The sequence below is a fragment of the Triticum aestivum genome, chromosome 7B, assembly GCF_018294505.1.
Source record: "Triticum aestivum cultivar Chinese Spring chromosome 7B, IWGSC CS RefSeq v2.1, whole genome shotgun sequence".
In the NCBI taxonomy this organism is placed as follows: Eukaryota; Viridiplantae; Streptophyta; class Magnoliopsida; order Poales; family Poaceae; genus Triticum; species Triticum aestivum.
In genome coordinates, this window is record NC_057813.1 from 31,240,307 (window position 1) to 31,246,772 (window position 6,466).

The following is a 6,466-nucleotide window of genomic DNA, read 5'->3' on the forward strand; positions in this document are numbered from 1 at the left end:
GATCCCATATTTGTCCTTCAAGATTTTTTGGCTGATAAAATTTTCTCCTAGAAGGCATTCATCAATGTACTTTGTAGTGAATGGTACATTTGCTAGAAATACAATATTTTGGTTTTTTATGTAGTCCACATAGAAATCTATTTCATCACGAAACTTTACAAAAAAGTAGCATTTTCAGAAAATTCTAAACCTAGAAAACTATGTTAAAGAACTACAACAAAGGTTGACTCCGGATACAAAGGAGTAAACGACGTGAAAAAGATTTTATTGTGTTTTGACCTACTAATGTAAAGTAATTTTGATTCTCTCTTTTTTGAACCAAGAACAGACTTCAGCCAACTGGGAGCATACTTCACATTCATCGCAATTAGTTGAATTCGTTTTCTGCAATACTGGACCTGCCTCGGAAGTGAGGAAAGTTGTCCCCATGCAGCTGCACTGTTCACAATTATTTAGTGCATTCTGCCTCCAGGACATGCATGCCAACATAAAATTCAGGTTTTCTTCGTTTTGCAAAAATTCACGAAACAATTCACACATGTAGTAATTGTGGAAGATTATGGAAGCGTCTCAATCTCCATACATGGAGACCCGCAGAATATATATTGATCAAGGGGGTTCGGTACAGGAGGAGGCAGCGTCGAGGCTAACCATCAGAGATATTACAAGAGGGTTTAGGAGATAAGAGAGAGAGAGAGATAAACATGAAAACTTAAACCTCCTAACTAACTATGCCATGGACCACAAGGTCACGCCAATCAACCTGTACATTATACGTTTAACACTCCCCCATAATCACAACTATGACAAGTTGAGATTACGTTTAAACTCTTCAAAACTTCTCACTGGCAAAGCTTTAGTGAATCCATCTGCAAGCTGATATTTGGATGGTATAAATCTGATCTCAAGTTGTTTGTTGGCAACACGTTCTCTCACAAAATGAAAATCTATTTCAATGTGCTTTGTTCTGGCATGGAAAACTGGATTTGCAGACAAGTATGTGGCACCAAGGTTATCACACCATAAGCACGGTGGCTGAGTCTGAATTATCCCAAGTTCTCTGAGCATGGATTGAACCCAAATGACTTCTGCTATTGCATTTGCTAGTGCTTTATATTCTACTTCTGTACTTGATCTAGAAACAGTGGCTTGCTTTCTTGCACACCATGATATTAAGTTGGATCCATAGAAAATGGCAAAACCACCTGTTGACCTTCTATCATCCAAACAACCAGCCCAGTCTGCATCTGAGAATGCACTGACAAGTGTGGAAGATGACTTGCTGAGTGTGAGACCCAAGTGTATAGTGTTGCTTATATACCTGAGAATTCGTTTTGCAGCTGTCCAGTGTGCTGTGGTAGGTGCATGAAGATACTGACACACGTTATTAACTGCAAAAGAGATGTCAGGTCGAGTCAAAGTCAAGTACTGAAGTCCACCAACTAGACTTCTGTAACCAGTGATGTCCTCTTGGTGCAACGCTTCTCCTTCTGTCAAGGACAAGGGTTCCAAACTAGACAAGGGTGTTGGTGAGGATTTACAATTCTGCATACCAATTCTACTTAGCAGTTCAGTGGCATACTTTGCTTGAGACAGATGAATACCATTGCTATGTTTCTTGACTTCAATACCCAAGAAGAAATGCAGATCTCCCAAATCCTTCAGAGCAAACTCAGAGCCTAAATCCTTAAGCAGTGCTGTCACAGCTCCATCAGAAGAACTAGTGACAATGATATCATCAACGTATATCAAAACAAATATGGATGTTCTATGCTTATTATAAATGAACAGAGAGGTGTCAGATTTTGATGGAACAAAACCAAGCGACTGGATTTTCATACTTAATCGCGAGTACCATGCTCTGGGTGCCTGTTTCAAACCATACAAGGCTTTATCAAGCTTGCAGACATATGATGGTGCACTTTTATCCTCAAACCCAGGAGGTTGCTTCATGTACACTTCCTCTTCCAGAACACAATGAAGGAACGCGTTCTGGACATCTAGCTGTCTCAGACTCCATCCTCTGGACACAGCTATTGACAATACAAGGCGGATTGTTGCAGCTTTAACTATGGGACTAAACGTATCCTCATAATCTATGCCATACCTTTGCTTGAATCCCTTTGCTACAAGTCTTGCCTTGTATCTGTCTATGGTGCCGTCAGATTTTTTTTGATTCTGTAGACCCACTTACAATCAATCAAATTTCTGCCTGGTCGTGGGGGCACTAGGTGCCATGTTTTATTTTTTCGCAATGCCATGATCTCATCTTCCATGGCTGCCTTCCATCTTGGATCATCAAGTGCTGACATTAAACTGTTAGGCTCATCAGTTGTGCAAGACATACCAATCTTAGAGAAGTTTTTGTAATTTAAACGAGTAGTTACTCCCTTCTGTAGCCTTGTGCGTGGCGCCACAGGAGAAGCCACAGGAGGCGAAGCCGCAGGGGATCCATCTGCATCAGGCGTTGGCGAACTGGATCCCGAGGAGGATTCTGTCGCTGCTGTTGGCGACCGCAACCGCAGCAATCCCGAGGGGGATCCTGTCGCGCCTGCTGGCGGCAGCGATCGAGGCGAGGTGGCGGCCCCGGGCGAGTCTGCAGCGGGCCGGGTGACTCTGGCGCATGCGGCCGGTCGGAGGTGGCGGGCCCCGACGAATCCGGTGCGGGCCAATCAGGCGAGCGAGGCCCGGCCGCGCGAGTGTCCTCCCGCCACGTGTCACCAGCCGATTGGTGCGGGGCAGCGACGTCGCTTTCGCGACCGCGCGTGCGTTCGAGGCCCGAGGCGCGCCCAGGTGCTGGCCGCCCTGTCCGCCCGGATCCCGGAGAGGATGGTGCTTCCTGCCGCGAGGATCCCGAGGCAGATCCTCCTCGGTGCGCGTCCATGTCTCCAGCTGGGGGGCACATAAAATATTGCCCGTTTTGCCTTGGATTTTCACCATTTGAGCTAGTTTCTGCAGCAATAATCTCAGGAAAAATATGATGATTAGAGGCAAGTTGATTAGTACTATTATTCTCTCCCCCATGATCAACGCCGGATAAGGAAGAGGGCAAGAGAAGGATCTCTTTGCGGAGCAATGCACCAGCATTTGGGTGGAGTTTTGCAAAGGGAAAAACCGTTTCATCAAAGACTACATCTCTAGAGATATACACACGTCCCGTGGCTACGTCAAGACACTTGACACCTTTGTGTTGTGCATTGTAGCCTATAAACACACATTGTGTGGACCGAAACATGAGCTTTTTGTTGTGATAGGGACGGAGGTTTGGCCAGCATGCGCAGCCAAACACTCGAAGATGTGAATAGTCGGGTTTGGTGTGAAGGAGGCGTTCGATGGGTGTTTCGTGATTGATGACATGGCTAGGCAAAATATTTATGAGGTGTACTGCTGTGAGAAAAGCCTCATCCCAAAACTTTAGTGGCATAGACGCAGCAGCAAGAAGGGAGAGGTCAACATCAACAATGTGCCTGTGCTTACGTTCTGCTGAACCGTTTTGTTGGTGAGCATGAGGGCAAGAGACATGATGTGAGATTCCTATTCGTTGGAAGAAAGAGTTGAGTTTTTCGTACTCACCTCCCCGTCTGACAGCATAGCAAGTATTTTGCAGTCAAACTGTCGTTCTACCAATGCTTGAAAGTTAAGGAAAACTTGAAAAACATTGGAGCGTTTTTTAAGAAGGTATATCCAGGTATACTTGCTGAAATCATCAATGAAGCTCACGTAATAGGTATGGCGACCAACAGAGGAGGGAGCCGGTCCCCAAACATCGGAAAACACAAGTTGCAAAGGTTTTGTGGACACACTTGTGGATATAGGGTATGGTAACTGATGACTCTTTGCTCTCTGGCAAGAGTCACAAGTCGTTTCATGATCATGCTCATCAACAAAAGCGAGCTTATTTTTGCTAAGAATCTGATAAACAATTGAAAAAGATGGGTGGCCTAAACGATTATGCCATCGTTCTGAAGACACTTTGAAGACTCCATAGGCTTGCTTATTGGACTTGGAAATTTTGGGGATCAGTGGGTAGAGGCCTTGCACACATCTACCGCGATAAAGCACCCTCCTCGTGACCTGATCCTTGATCAAAAATAACAAGGGATGAAATTCAATGAAAACACCATTATCAAGAGTAATGCGATGTACGAACAAAAGATTTTTGGATGCATTAGGAATGTGAAGTACATCATCTACAAGAATATCACGGTGTGGGGTTTGAATAATAGACTCTCCAACATGACTGATCATCATACCTGGACCGTCTTCAGCGGTGTGAACTTGATCTTGGCCGTGATACTTCTCGTGCATGGTCATCTTCTCTAGTTCAGAGGTGATGTTCTCATTTGAACCGGAGTCAAGATACCAGTTGGAGTCAACTCCGTATGAGGCATCTACCACAGCTGCAACACGCCTTTTCCTGGAATTATCCTCTGCATAACGCCACTTACATTCTTTGGTAATGTGGTTAGTTTTCTTGTAGATCTGACATTTGTTTTTATACTCCTCATACCCGACGAAACGGCCCCCTTGGTTGTTGTTGTAGTAGTGGCGCGGAGGGCCATTATTGTTGTAGTACCCCCCGCCGCCGCCGTGGCGGCTGCTTTGGCCGCCGCCGTTGCCATGGGTGCTGTAGCCGCCGCCGCCGTGGTTGTTGTAGCCACCGCCGCCTTGGTGGTAGCCGCTGCTACCCGTGCCAGGATAGCCGCTGCTAGGGTTTTGGCCGCCACCACCAGCGTAGCCGCCGCGACCACCTTGCTTCTGGTTGCGGTAGCCGCCTCGGCCCCTGGAAGCGGCGTTCGCGGATGACTTGAAGCCACCAGCGCTGCTGAACATCTCAGCACGTTGATCGAAGTTGGCCACCATCAAGAAGAGTGCGTCGATGGTGATGGGCTCGGTGCGGACGTCGAGTGCAGAGATGATGGGCTGATACTCCATATCAAGCCCGGCGATGATGAAGGAGATGAGCTTGTCCTCCCCGATCGGTTTGCCTGCCGCCGCAAGCTCGTCGGAGAGGGCACGCATCTGCCTGAAGAAGGTGGAGGCCGACTGTGACCCTTTCTGGGCGTTCATGAGGGCCGATCTGATGTTATTGACACGAGACAGAGAGACCACAGAAAACATGTTTGCTAGCGCGGTCCAAATCGCATGCGATGATTCAAGCGAGGCTACTTGAACAAGCACCTCTTTGGACAGGTTGCGGAGAAGGTATGCTATGATTTGCTGATCTTGGACGAGCCAAGGGTTGTGAGCAGGGTTGGAAACTACCTGATCTTTGCCATCTTTATCTTTGCTGATGATTGTTTTTGGAGGCTCCTCGATAGTCCGATCTATGTAGCCAAATAAGCCGGCGCCCAGTATCTGGGATCGTGCTTGGGCTCGCCAGAGGACATAGTTCGTCCGGCTGAGAGGTTCTGAGGTGTTGTAGTTGAGGCCAGAGGAGGGAACAGCGGAGGAGGTGGACATGGGTGCGGCGTGGTGGTTCTGGGGAAGAAACAGATGGAAGAGGATGAGCTAGATGTCGTGGAAGAGGCCTGCTCTGTATACCATGTTGAAGATTATGGAAGCGTCTCAATCTCCATACATGGAGACCCGCAGAGTATATATTGATCGAGGGGGTTCGGTACAGGAGGAGGCAGCGTCGAGGCTAACCATCAGAGATATTACAGGAGGGTTTAGGAGATAAGAGAGAGAGATAAACATGAAAACTTAAACCTCCTAACTAACTATGCCGTGGACCACAAGGTCACGCCAATCAACCTGTACAGTATACGTTTAACAGTAATCTGAACGTTCAGAACAGAACTGACAAATTTTGATAAAAAAAACTCAAATGAATGTGATCTGTGCAAGAAAATGAAGTTTGGCTGTGTTTCTACACATTTGAGTGACTTACATCCAAATCTGCATGCATAAATTTTTGGATGATTTTTGTGTTGCTACAGATTTTGAAAATTATTTTAACACATCGGGAGCAACTGATGACCGAGAGCCAAATGGCTGCCAACATGCATGAACAGAATAATAGTTTTTGAACTCTAGAATTTGGGCTCATGTGCTACATTGGATTGGTAAGTGTGCAGGTCCACCACGTTTAAAAAAAAGAGCCTATGCAGGACTATGGGCAACCTGTTGGAGACATGGATTAAAGAAAACAATACAAGATCAAGAATTTTTTAATGTTGACAGGGCCCGGATCCACATGAAAATTGTACTAGATCAGACGGTGCCGAGTATAGGTTCGGGTGAACCATGGTCCTGAAACTCCTCTCTTGGGAGCGTAATGGACCCGCATGATCAGACAGACCCGCATGAAGCGTTCGATCTCGAGAGCGTAATGGAATCCGGCACAGTCGGCGTGGATCGTCCCCATGGTGGTGACGTCCGGCAGCGCCGCCTGCTCGCCGGTGACCGGGTTGACGAGGTGCATGTGGGCTCGCTTGTCCGCGGTGACGAGCCAGCCGGCCGA